At 45.7% G+C, this 14,413-nt stretch overlaps 1 protein-coding gene across 1 annotated transcript in view; it reads left to right on the top strand.

Moving 5' to 3' along the window:
* The window catches only part of LOC133405443 (neurobeachin-like), a 132,172-nt gene that overhangs the window by 66,321 nt on the left and 51,438 nt on the right, over nt 1–14,413 (top strand). The window lies entirely within an intron of this gene.

The raw sequence follows: 14,413 nt of genomic DNA, 5'->3' as shown, positions 1-14,413 counted from the left end.
GATTCACCCCAAATCTGTAGCTTCAACTCAAAAACTGTGCTGATCGCAAATCCAAAGCAATGCAATGCCGCCATCTGCAGGGATATGTTAGTCATAACAGTGGTGTCCAAACCTGAACTTCACAAACAAGCTGGACGAGACCCTCTTCCACGTCTACGGTCGCAAAACGTACATTGTTATTATTAGTATCTTACGATATTCAGCGATGTGACAACACTGATCATGTTAATGATGTCTCACAATTATTATCAACAAGTATTTAACAGGGTAGAAAACAGATAAATATCAATATGCAACACTTTATTTGTCTAAATCGCGGCCAGTTTACATTTTCAACTGATCACTCGTATAACATCCCTAGGAAATCACAATTCCCCATCACTGGTGAGCTATTTTTAGAACAGGCCTGCTGCCTGCAGGCTACTCATATGGTCCTTGGGGAGGGGGGGGGGGGGTCACCTTTCTGGTGACCCCTGATCTAGTCCATGTGTCTCGCCTTTAGTTCACATGCAACACTTGCTGTTAGGTCAGGAAAAAAAACGGATTTTATTGATATTATTCATTTACACAGAAAGAGTAACAAAAACGAGAAGAGGAACGATTTTGGGGGGAAAATAGCTGAGAATATGTTCCACAGATTAAAATTGGTACATTTGTGAATAGTGAATCGCTGTGTATTGAATACTGAAAGCACGTCTTTCGAGAAGACTGCAGCAAAAATAAATAAATAATAATAATAATATGGATAAACTTGCATCTTTGTTTGCTGCTTCGCAATCATACATTTGTCAGTTCTGTTCATTTTATGTATTTTTTTTTTTCTTGCAAAGTGGTTGCTCGGTGTTGGGGGTGGGCGCGACCATGTTGACTTGTGACATCGTCAAACGAAGGGGGGTGGACGATGCGTTTACCAAGGCGGTCATATGGTAGGGCAGCAAAAAAACAAAACAAAAAAACGCTTTCTCGCCCTAATTTCCACATTTAAGACATTTTTTTGTTTGCGTATCAGCAGCTGAAGGAGAGAGAGCAATGCTGCTCTCTCTCCTTCAGCCCTCCTAGAAAACAGACCCCCGACACACACACACACACACGCACACAATTTCTCCAGTTTGCCTCCAGGCAGTGAACTAATTTCAGCTTCCATAATTGCACTGTGTTGCACACCTGTCTGCTATTAATTCTCCCCCATGTCGCTCATTCGATCCCTTAATGAGATATTATTGTAATTATTTTGATTATGGTTTTCTCTTTTTTTTTATATTTTTTTTTAAGCGGCACATAAGGGGGTAATGAGCCTGATTGATGTTATTGTTAAAGGCACCGGTTATACTTCTCTATTAGATAATGTTTTACTCAACTGCAATTAAAAAAAAAAATAAAAAAAAAAAGAGAGATGATGTTAGATGCTATAATATTCAATGCAGGCCAATACACTATACAACGGGGGGGATACTCTTGTGAAATACTCTTAACACCAAACTTGCGTCGTACAAAGAAATATCTTGGCGGACAAGAAACGAATGTATTTTTCCTTGATTTGACATATTTAATATCGCTTCGATTTTAGTCTTTGCAGTGTAACGGCATTTCTGAATCTTCAGAGGCTTCACGAGTTTCTCAGAATCAGAATCAGAATCATCTTTATTTGCCAAGTATGTCCAAAACACACAAGGAATTTGTCTCCGGTAGTTGGAGCCGCTCTCGTACGACAGACAGTCAATTTACAGAACACTTTGGAGACATAAAGACATTGACAAAAAACAATTGTGCAAAAAGATGCAGAGTCCTCTAGCACTTAGAGCAGTTCGAATGACTAATATTGCAGTAGACCGGTGCAATGACCATTGTGCAAAGGGCGCTGAGACTTCAAGGAGTGTATGCGGTTTAAAGTGACGAGTAGTGCGATCATCTGGGACAATGTCGGTTGTGCAAATGTTACAGATACTCCTCGATCGGTGTGCAAATGGAGGAGATGCTACTCTGGCATGAGTGGCCAGAATATGCAAATAGTGCAGCATGGCGAGACAACTACAGTGAGTGCACGAGTAATACATAATTGGCCCCACAGAAATGTGACAACGAACTCAAGTCAAAAAATTGCCAGCTTATTGTAATGGAATTATAGGTTAGGTGTTTAAGAAGTTGATCGCAAGAGGGAAGAAGCTGCTGGAATGTCTACTAGTTCTAGTTTGCGTTGATCGGTAGCGCCTACCTGAGGGAAGGAGCCGGAAGAGCTGGTGACCGGGGTGCGGACGGTCCGAGAGGATTTTGCACGCCCTTGTCTTAGTTCTGGCAGCGTGCAAGTCCTCAATGGTGGGTAGGGGGGTACCGACAATCCTTTCAGCAGTTTTGATTGTCCGTTGCAGTCGGAGTTTGTCCTTTTTTGTAGCAGCACCAAACCAGACTGTGATGGAAGAACACAGGACCGATTCGATGACCGCTGTGTAGAACTGTCTCAGCAGCTCCGGTGGCAGGCCGTGCTTTCTCAGAAGCCGCAGGAAGTACATCCTCCGCTGGGCCTTTTTGAGGACGGAGTCGATGTCGGTCGCCCACCTCAGGTCCTGAGAGATTGTAATTCCCAGGAACTTGAAGGTCTCGACGGTTGACACAAGGCAGCTGGACAACGTGAGGGGCAGCTGTGGGGAAGGATGCCTCCTGAAGTCCACGATCATCTCTACCGTCTCGAGCGTGTTCAGCTCCAGGTTGTGTCGGCCGCACCGCAGCTCCGGCCGCTCCGCTTCCTGTCGATATGCAGACTCGTCACCGTCCTCGATGAGGCCAATGACAGCGGTGTCATCTGCAAACTTCAGGAGCTTGACAGTCGGGTTCACCGAGGTGCAGTCGTTCGTGTAGAGAGAGAAGAGCAGCGGAGAGAGGACACAACCTTGGGGCGCCCCAGTGCTGATGCTGCGTGTGGATGAGGTGGCCTCCCCCAGCCTGACCTGCTGTGTCCTGCCCGTCAGAAAGCTGTAAATCCACTGGCACATGGCAGGTGAGACGCTGAGCTGGAGAAGCTTGGTTGAAAGGAGTTCAGGGATGATGGTGTTGAACGCTGAGCTGAAGTCCACGAACAGGATCCTCGCGTAGGTCCCTGCACTGTCGAGGTGTTCTAGGATGAAGTGCAGTCCCATGTCGACTGCATCATCCGCAGACCTGTTCGTTCGGTAGGCAAACTGCAGGGGGTCCAGCAGGGGACCTGTGACACTCTTGAGGTGGTCCAGCACGAGACGTTCAAAGGACTTCATGACCACAGATGTCAAAGCGACAGGCCTGTAGTCATTCAGACCAGAGATTGCAGGTTTCTTGGGGACTGGAATGATGGTGGAGCGTTTGAAACAGGATGGAACTTTGCGCATTTCCAAAGATCTGTTGAAGATCTGAGTGAAGACTGGAGCGAGCTGGTCCACGCAGACTTTGAGGCAGGATGGGGACACATGGTCCGGTCCTGCCGCTTTGTTAATCTTCTGTTGTTTGAAGATGCGTCTCACATCCTGTTCATGGATGGTTAATGCAGAGGTCAGAGGTGTGGTTGTGGTCGCGAGTGCGGCCGGGCGGGTGTGTGGTGTGAAACTGTCCTTTTCAAATCTGCAATAGAAGGTATTCAAGTCGGTGGCTAGTGTCCTATTGTTCTCAGCTTGGGGGGATCGTCGCTTGTAATTAGTCAGCGATTGGAATGCATGCAAGACTGATTTTGAGTCGTTTGCACTAAACTGTTTTTCCAACTTTGCTGCATAGATCCTCTTTGCAATGTTAATTTCTTTAGTCAGCTGGTTTCTAGCTCGATTATATTATACGATTATACTTCCTGTCCTGTGCCTAACACGGAACGCGTTAGGCACAGGACAGGAAGTGTTAGTCCGTAAACCAACACAGTGCTGCTCAGCCTCTGGCTAGCGTACGTCACGGCTTGCCATATGATTTTCACCTAGCCTCACACGCATAGAATGCATCAAAAATACTGTACATATTGTTGTGTCTGTGTGTTAGAAACAGTACGCGCCTTTAAGAGGCGGGGTTAAGTTGGTGGTAACACTGGCGAGCTGGAGGGAGCGATTTGAAACGCCGTCCATGTCGGGGATCGGTTTTGGATGGAAGACACGCAGCCTCGTGTCCACGTGCAGCCCCTCCGGAATCCGGGTGCCCTGCCGGATCGTGCGAGATCTGGCACATTTCCGGCAGACATGTTGGATTTTCCCAAAGTTCCGCGGGGCGCGGTATACCTACCGACTTTTGCTCAGCCAACCATAGCCGAACGATCATCTTGTGCGGGTTATGAGCCAAGTTGGGCTCCGCCCGGTAGATATGCGCCACGATATTCAATCCCGGCAATCCTTTCCACCGAGGTAGTCGGAACCTTTCGTACTCGTACTACACTTTGAGAACCACTTAGCGCGCTCGGGCACTGAATTGTACCTTCAACTACTGCAAAGCGCAACCAATTTCTTTTCGCAGCGTCTCTGAAACCCGCCCTTCGTTTGGCTTTCAACACCAAGCCAAAAAATAAAATAAAATCAGTCACACGAAAATCTAATACGCTGGGGCACTCGTAGGTCAGTATCGGCATTAAAGTTGCACCTGCAGTGTATCCAGCCACTTTTGCGTGCTTTTGTTGGGGCGAAGTGTTCATTGCAGCGCTGTGGCACCCCCGCTTGTATCCACTGCAAGACCATTACTGCGGCGAAAAGGCAACACAATGGCTTTCTCTTGGCTTTGTTTCAGCCTGTGACCAGCGAGCAGCCTGTGAAAGTGAACTCGAGAAAAAGTGAAAGAGGGGGAAAAAAAAAAAAGGTTTGGCTTATGAAAACTGAAAAGTTTCCCGTCAGTCGCTGTTTGAATGTTATTGTTGGGGAAGCAAACTACTGGAAGGAATGCTAAAGAAAAGCACAGCCCAGTGAACAATGCCCAAATGTTTCTTCAGCGCCGCTCACAATCCAATTAAGAGTTGAACGAGGGTCAGGCTTGGGGGACGTCATGCTGCAGTTTTTTTTTCCTAAAGGGGGGCAAGGGGGTGCTTTGGGAAGCTGGGCCGGGACTTGACTGGTCCCACATTGAAGCATTTTGTGGGAGCACAGATGATCTTTTCCGTTGCTCCAAATGACGAGGTCGGGAGATAATCTGACATTGATTTTGATTTAGATTTTTTTTCGTTGGTTTCTCAGGTGGTACCAATTATCAAATCTCCAAACCCCCCCATTTGCCTTAAACTCTACCATCCCTCGCTTGATAATTACAGATAAAATACGTCAAAACCTAGCTGGTTTTTGACGTATTTTGTGCATTAGCCATAAAAAGTGAAACCTGGACTCAAGAGGCAAAGATGGCATTTGGGCTTTTAAGGCTGATCTCTAATCTCTCGACCAGAGGTAAAGTGGCCCGAGAAGGGCCCAAGGCTGGATGGCGTCCATCCTTTGTCGGTTTGTTCTCATGGCAGCCCGGCTTTTGAGTGTGTGACAGCCGTTTAACTCCACACGACCCGCTTCTCAAGTGCCCGCTCTCGAATCCTGTTAGGAGCCATAATTACAATTCATGCACTGCCTGCGCGGCTTTGAAGAGCCTCAGTAAGAAGGCGAGTCGGGGTGCGCCGCCCACCCCCCACCCTTGCCCCCAAAGGACCCCGGCGGCGCTCACTCTGCATGCCTGAAGGCTGTTTGCTACGTCCACTGCTACCAGGGTATTTTTCAAAAAACATTTTGAATAATGGATTTTCCCCCCTCAGTCCTCATGCTAACACATCAGCTGTCCGTAACGCACGCACCACGCCAAAGCAACAGGTGGCGCTATGACCGCGAAAGGTGAGGCCGTCGCAAGCCCGAAGAAAGTCACTTGCTCGAAAGGGCGCAAATACAAGATTGGCGTTTTTGTCTTGAACAACATGACAAGTGTCGGGTGACAAGCTAGTGTGCCATTTATTTTTGTGCTTTTTAAAGAAAATAAATGTCAAATGCGCGCAAACCTGGCAACCAACCAGCATGCTATGAGACGTAGCGCAGAGGCCGCACCGGATGCAAGTGCATCGCCGGAGACGACTGATTATGGGTTGCAACTCCAAAATAAGAGACATAAACATGACGTCCTAACTTCATTGATCATTGTTAAACGCACAAAGGCAGGTAAGCTACAGCAAGTCCACGGTTGAGGTGGTCCAACATGAATTTGTCGGTGACGCATTAACTTGAGAGTTGAAACGGGAGTTAATACAGAGACTGATTAGGGGCCATCCCAAAAAAAGTATGAATTGTGAATGCGCTGGTATCGCGAACTCATGCAAATGTGCGGATATATTTTGTGATGCTTTGCACGCTTTGATGACTTAAGATTTGCTCGACCCAAGTCATGACTTGTTTCCACTCCCTTATCAGGTCGCCGGGACTCGACTTGATGTGCTTTATTCGCGGTTTTGCAGATCAACAGATCATCAAGAAGTCTCAAGGATCCGTGCCTGGAATTGATCAGGAAGTCGGCCATTTTGGTTCTCAGTCGTCACTTTTGGGCGAATTTCACGCCTTGAATACACTTTGACAAACCTGGAGTAGATTTGGAATGCTATGTTATGTGTCATCAATACTGAATATGGGCAGCCATTCTTGTTGAGATCAGTTGGTCAGCTTTGGCCATGGATTATTCAAACTCATCCAAGACGGACAATTGTGAGTTTTGTGATCGTGCAGGTTTACAAGCGAGGCGCGTTTGCGATGTCAAAGTGGCGGCGTCTATTTTTCGTCACACGACACCCTTCTATGCGTTTAGGTGCACAAACAAGTTGTGAAAGGAAGTTCGGCGACGTGGCGCGTTGAGCGACTTTCAAAGGCACCCAGAAGAAAGGCGGGAGCTCGGAGCCTAATAGGTGCTTTAGTAATTTCTGAGTTTTCATAGCTTAATCCGTTGTGAAAAGCCGAGGAGAAGAAAGGCTGCGAGTGGCCCTCAGTATTAATTTGATGTGACTTCTGTACAATCAGGCCCGCTGATCCCACCAGCTTTCCCTTCTTTCATCATGCACAGCCCCTTGGAACTTTTTTTTTGCCTAAATGTTTCATGAAACGTCGGCTGTAAGCCTCTTTGGTATTCTGTCTCTATGAGGCCGGCTTTAAGACCATTATTACACATACGAATAGTCAAGCCGCCGCCGCCATTGTGGCAAATTGATTTAGCACAATTGAATTCAAACACACGTACACATGCACGCATATGCCAAGGCTCAATTCCCTGCTGCTCATTCGTTTGTTTGTTTTTCTCCAAATGTGAATGATGGGTTTGCCTTCATTTTGAAGGTATGCTTTCATTTTACAGCAGATTCTCGCATAGATCGCATGAGTCTCAAAAGGCTCCCTCTAGTGATACGCGAAACAATTGTTGCCCCTCACATTTGCGTTTAAGAAGTGTTTGTTTTTAAACATTCCTCCATGTGCAATTTTCAGTCTAATATACAATACATTATAAAAAGCACAACATTGCGAGTTTGTCTTTTAAAGAATGCAGACAAGTTATTACGCTATATAAACACTAATGGCATTTGTTATTGCTTTGGCTCCATCTAACAAGCCCAGGAGATGCTGGAAGTTGCATTTATCCAGGCCTAATTTTTGTTCAACATTAGGTGTACCTAATGAGATGGCCAGTGAGTGTTCTCTGCTCGCGGATGGTTTGTGTGGGACAAGCGAGGAGGGACCAGGAGAGACGCACGGGCTGCCGTGTCACTGACCCCGGAGAGAACATCTTGCGTGAATATGCTCTAATCCGACGTAATTAGTCAAATCACAGCACGCCAAAGCCGCTCGTCGGGGAGGAGGGGAGGCGAGTTTGTCAGCTTTGGCAGGCACGCTCGCTGGGACGAGCGCGGAGGCCTCGAAAGTCTTTGCCAAAGCCGTCGCTCTTTTGATTTTATCAAAAGAGTGACTTTACTCCACTTCATCTCAACATAATGGTCTACGAATTGGATGTATTTAAACGGAATATATCATGCGACATTTGAAAAAGTTGGGTCAACTGTGAAGTCAATGTTTTGTGAGGTGCCAATTTCTGCAAATGTTATCATTTGGCGGCTCGGTGACGAAGTTCTGCTTCCAACAGTGAAAATAATTTTTTTCCTCACTCACTCATCACTCTCTGGAATGCCACAAGATGGCTCTTAAGCCCTGACTAATAGGAACGTAGTAATTGTTGTCGAGGAAGTATGTTGAAGTGTAATATCTCGACTGAGATCTGTGTGTGTTGGGGGAGGAGCTATGTTTAGCCTGGGTTGTTAGTGGAAGTTCCAGACAGTCTTCACTGCATGCATTTACCTTTGCACTTCAGGTGCATTTTGTCCAAAAAATAAAATGATCTTTGACAGGTTAATGTTGTAAGATGAGTTGTTTTGAGGTTATAGATGATATGGTTAAAAAAAAAAAAACGAGCATTACACGGAATTAGGGGGTCCATCGTTAACTTGCAGTTTTTCGGGTTTACTGTATTTTGACAACAACATGTCCCATATGTGTTTTTAGGACACCTGAGAACTGTTTTAAATTGTGAAAAAAATGCACAATATGTCTTCTGTAAGATACTCGTTTCCCGTTTTCAGTTAAAACGGTTGAGTTTAAACTCCTGGTTATTACACTTATAGGATAAAGATGCACGCTGTGAACGTTACTCATTACGTCTCCATTTTTGCTGACAGAAAAGCAAGTTTTGCATGTGAACAAAGTCCGAGACGCAATAAATAACCGTACTTTTGTGCTCACGCTCTGCGATGGCCGCCAGAGCCCGCATCTCGGATCTCTGGCGGCCTGCTAGCGTGGATCGGCAGCGCCAGAAAGAATGCATGGCGGGCGCTACGCAGCAAGTCAGAATAATTACATCAATGCCTCACTCCTACTCCTCCTCCTCTTCTGTGATTTATTTGATTTGATTTTTTTTTCATTTTTATGAGAGCCAACTCAGCAGCACGCTAACTAGCGGCCAGCTAACAAACCCCAGCCGAGATGTTTCCTCGCGCGGCGGCAGGATTAGCGTGTGTTAAGACTTTAACGCTATCATTACATGAGGATAATTTACAAATTATCGGGCGCGCTCCAGTGCCGGATTACCGTACCCTCGTCCCGGCGTGGCCCCGCTCAACCCCCGAGGGCTGACGCCGCCTGACAAAAGCCGCTCTTTTGCATTTACAAGCCCCCCTCGTATGCGGAGGAACCGATAAGAAACCTGTTCCACCTTTTAATTTTTTTTTTTTTTGTGTCAGACAGATAAATCGAGCTAATTCCGCCAGATGCCGGCAAAAATGATGCTCCCGACGGAGGTGCCATCCGCCATAATCCTCAAAGGCCGTCCACCCCGACGGGGGCTCTATTTATTCCCCCCCCCCCCCCCCTGCATGATGTACTGCAGGTGACAAGGAGAATTAAATGAAATCTGGAACATATTATCAAGCAATTGCCGGTGAATAAGGTGAGGATAAAAGGATAATGGATGAGGGTGTTTGTGAGAGGCAAAAAAAATAAAAAAGGTGAAGCAGACAAGATTAATCAAACGGCTCTCATTGCTCATCAGCGCCGCCCGTCCAACCGCTAGCTCTCCTCCATCCTCGTCTTGTTCCTACTCCATCCTTTCCCTTTCCCTCCCACGCCGCCATTAAAAAAAAAAAAAAAAAAAAAAGATCAGCGGGATCAAAAGCGATCAGCTTGGCACTCGCCGTGGCAGCCTGGCGGCATCCCGGCCAGGAAAGATTTCAGTCAACTTAAGGCTGACAAGCCTCTGGAAAAAGTCCCATTAAGAAGCGATAGGCCTCCTCTATACACTCAAGCTCCTTATACTAAAAAGTCCTCAAGCTGTTTAGCTGCTTGATGGGCTCTCTAAAGTGTCTCCTTGGGCACGACTTGAGCGTGGTTGGCTTTCCCCCTCTTGGGTTTGTTAGCAAACTGCAGCGTGCTCAAAAAGGTTTACTCTCACAGGGTGGGCGGGGGCGGGGGCGGGGGTGGGGGTGGGGGGTCAATCGGTGTCAACATGCAAGTAAAAGCACTTCTTAATTACAATGAAGCAACACTGCATTTGGGGGGAAAAAAAAAAAAAAAAAAGGTGTGTAATTGTGTAATCCAACTTGCTCAGTCTTGAAATCACAAAGAAATGATTTATGTAGTGAAGGAGCAAGAAAAGAAAAGCACATTTGTGAGAATTACAAGACTTTGCATTCACCCAATATGGTTCAAAAACCGCCAACTGCCTTTTAAAGTTCGACAATTGACAATTTTCCATGTGTTTTTTTTTTTTTTTTTTTTTAAACTACATTGATTGATACGTGTTGATTGATGAAACTGGCGTCATGCGCTGATTTTTGATTGTCTTTTCCGAGTGCCACGACTCAGCGACTTTCGTTCCGTTAAATCAAATCCATTTTCCTCACTGGAATGAGTTGAAATGCTATGAATCCGTTCCAGCCCCCCCCCCCCCCCCCAAAAAAAAGAAACACTATTTGTTGTTACATCATTTTTATCAAGAAATATCACACTTAAAAAGAGAATGTAAAGAAATAAAGGAGTTTTATGAAGTGTCACTCGCACGTGTATTATGCCTTTAACGGGGGGCGTGCACAAGTCAGTGACGTCAGGAGCTTTGACTCTCGCTCCAGTTAGCCACGCGGTTGATAATATCTGCTTCGTGCTCCTTGCACGTGTTTTCATTTTGTATTTGTGTGTTTGGTTGCTTATCCCATTCAATAAATTGCGACGCATCGGCGGGTGTGGTTCCTTTTTTTTTGGAGCGGGAGCCTATCCGAAGACCTTTCATTTGACAAAAACAATGCTAATAACAGCGATTCAAATAGGGCCTTAAAAATAAACACATGACTTGAGAAGTAACTGGGAAGTAGTCAAGGTGGGGGGGTGGGGGGGGGGGGGGGGGATGTGTCCTCCCATCTTTCAGAAAGCGCTTGCGGGGCTTCGCTAATGCGCATGAAATAGCGTCGCTGACATAAACACTATTGACAAACTTGGCTGGACATGTGGGCCAGTGAAGTGTCAGTGTATTTAATGCATATTCATCCGCTTTATCCCACTGGTCTCTGCCAGAGCAGCCACACCGTGTCATCCCGCCACACTCCAGCTCTCTCCCAAATGTAGACTGACACTGATTATGCAAATCTCCATCTTGCCCCCACCCAACCCCACCGATACCTGCTTTAGGAGTCTGCTACTTTTCTTCAACTTGTGATGTGGGCCTCAACCAGAGCGGAGGGGACTTGAGTGTATTTATATAGACCGCCTATATGAGTGTGGGCGAAATCATATTTGGGAATACACTTCATAACAGTTGTCAGTGCGGGTAGGATCAGATGGCAACGTGCTTTGATGCGCTAATTCTTTGCGGCACGGAAAAATGGATTAATGCGAATGTGTGGAGATTCCTGTCTACTCCGCTTTATTTAAAGTGAAATGCGCCAGCGTTACTTTAATGTCACCTGAGGAAAAGTATTCCCAAGTTAGGGCGTGTAATTTATATAAACGCTAAATTTAGGTGCTCTGTAATGCCAACATTTTATTTATGTTACCAATTATTCACATTTGTTTAATTTAACAGCATCCTTGTACTGTATTTTTATTTTTTATTATTATTTATAAAGTCGTAATATTATGAAAGTCAACATTTGACGGGGGAGGAAGTCATAGAGTAACAAGTTGTTGTTGGTTTGTCTGCTTGTCAAGGGTCGCTACGGCGAGTCGTTCGCATGATTTGTTTTGCAGTTTTTACACCTGATGCCTTTCCGGACACAACTCAGCCATTTTGTTTTAATTCGGTCGTGGAACCGCCAGTGGCTGTGTATTGGAGCTCTGGACTGGAATCAATCCCCGGCTGTCTGCATGAAAGGCAGAAGCACGTACCTCTACACTATCAGTGCTATCAAGGTAATTTAAAAAAAATACAACTTTCTTCTTGCAATATTACGCCTTATGTTCTGCAAGAAATGCATTTATTCTCTAAAACATCGATGCGCAAAGTGTGGTACGGGTACTGCTAGTAGCGCGTGGGCACCCTCTAGTGGTACACAAAAGAATCACTGAATTAAATGTTACAGTGACTTCAACTTTTTTTTTTTTTTTTTTTTTCATTTGGACTATACTGGATGAACATATTTTTGAGGCGGTATCGGTGTAAAAAGTTTGAGAACCACTGCTCTAAAACAACAGGACTATATTCTCGGGGGGGGGGGAATACAACACATTTTATGTTTTATCTCAACAAAAAAAAAAATGACATTGTTCCTTGAAAGGTGCGCTTGATCATATCAGAGCTATTAATTGGCCCAACACTGATGTTTATATTTGTTTTATTGGCCAGTCAGCATATGTAAAGTAGGTATGCACTTTTTCAAAATGAAATGTCACGCATTACTGTCCCCAGTTTGAAAAGCAGTGCAGTACATACAGTGTGTGCAGTGTGTGGGTAATCCATCCCTCTTGCTCCCTCCCGGAGGATTCGCCACATCGCTCAAAACAAAGAATCCGACCCTTATTCTTCCACCTTGGGACCGCGGTGGCCTTTAAAACCGAAGCCTATTAGACAAATCTGCAGAGTGAGAGAGTGCCGTGATGCACCGTGTCACCCTGCTCCACTCTCTGGCATGAATTTATCTGTCGCGCCGAATTGTATTCTTCCCCCATCCAGGAGGAAATATGCAGTGCATTGCAGAGAATTGCATGCGGACCCCCCCCCCCCCCCCACACACACACACGTTAGATTTATTAATAACATCCATCACAGCATCTTAGCCAATGTGTCGTTAAAGCCGCCGGGCAGTCACATGTGATTAGAGTCCGTCCCCTCGACGGTAGACGGGCTGTGTTTGAAAGTCTGTTACGCCGGCGTATACGGGGTTTAAACGCCAGCGTCACCTGTGCGCCTCCTCCTCAGCGCGTCTGTCACGGCGCTTCCGCTTTGCGTGGCGGTGATGTTGCCCTCTGTCAAGTCATAAAGGAGAAGGGGAGGATGGGAAATTGCCTTGTGTGAATGAGAGAGAGGCTTGTATGTCTAGTAGCCGGCGTGTGCACATTGGGTGGGGGGGGTCCTGTGCGGAAACAAAAAGGGCTGGGTGCCACACCTCCTTCCAAGTTCACTGCACTAGTATAACTTCAATGTCACCTGAGGAAACATCCAGCAATATCGGGATCCGACCTGACCGCAATTAGCCAAAAACCACCAGTAATTGACTGGTACAAAAGAAAGGTCAACGTTTCTGTTGTGCCGCCGATCTGAAAGTCTCACATGATCACACGTGCGCTCCCCCCCCTCCAAAAAAACCCCCCCAAAAAAACACGTAGAAGAAACAAGATTTGCACCGATATTTGCTGAGTGATTCCGAAGGTTACCTGAGCCGGGAGCCTCATAAAATGGCAATGTCCTAAAAAAAAAAAAAAAAAAAAAAAAAAAAAAACGAAAATTCTCCCTGCCATCTGGGGAACCCACTTTTATGCAAAAAAAAAGATAAAAAAAAAAAAAAAAAAAAGCAACGTTGTCCACATCGCAATTCACGGTGTCATGACGTCAGCTTTCCGCACACACGTGAAGAGTTTCGGTCGCAAATAGTGAACACGCTCATTATTTAAGATACCAACCTGCTTCAGACCCTAAAATCAGGACAGGTCCACTCTGAACACAAAAATCTTATAAGTCGTCAAATTGTCTGGCATTTGGCGTCCTTGAGAGGGAAGGTAGAAAATAAAAACAGCCCGATTGTCATGTTTGTACCACGCCTTAGAAACCGTCACTTGGTGGATTTGCTGTGTTGCCAGCCAAATTTGGACTCTCAAGCTACTTTGCTCGATCGAGTAAAGTGAAAAGAATAAACAATCACCATGCACTTTCAGCCGTTCAATTGAATGGGACAAGCCGTCAAACACACAAATCCAAAATGAAAACACTTGCAAGGAGCACGGAGTAGACGTTAGCCACATGGAAAATGGCCAACCGGAGCTCGAGTCAGAGCTCCTCACATCACTCACTGCCACAACATTATATTCCCGTTTGTTATGCTTTTATACCATAGTCTTTTATTATGTCATCAAAAAATGTTATTTGGGGTGGCTTCTTGAAAGAAAATACAGCTGGTAGAATAAGTAACTAGAGATAATATTTATATAGTATTTCATATATTTCGCTTCATTTTATGAAGCTGGGACAGGCAACAAATGCTATTTATCCAGTGATACAGTCGTTGAAATAAATCTATTTTTGTAAAGGCGCTATCAGATCAATGTGTAGCCCTCTTTGCTTGATTTAAAAAAAAAAAAAAAAAGAAACCCAGTTATTTTCAGTTATTTTGTTAAAATTGCACGACGTGCACGAGAGACGCTCGCGTGTGTCGTCGCCGGCGCATGCGCGTCGGCCCCCTAATGAGCGTTCACGGCGGGGACCCGCGCGGAAACAAAAGGCCGGGCGGCCGAGCCCT

This window comes from Phycodurus eques, chromosome 7 (genome assembly GCF_024500275.1).
Source record: "Phycodurus eques isolate BA_2022a chromosome 7, UOR_Pequ_1.1, whole genome shotgun sequence".
NCBI lineage: Eukaryota > Metazoa > Chordata > Actinopteri > Syngnathiformes > Syngnathidae > Phycodurus > Phycodurus eques.
Note: the sequence above shows the minus strand (reverse complement) of the source record. Positions and strands in the feature narration are given on the sequence as shown.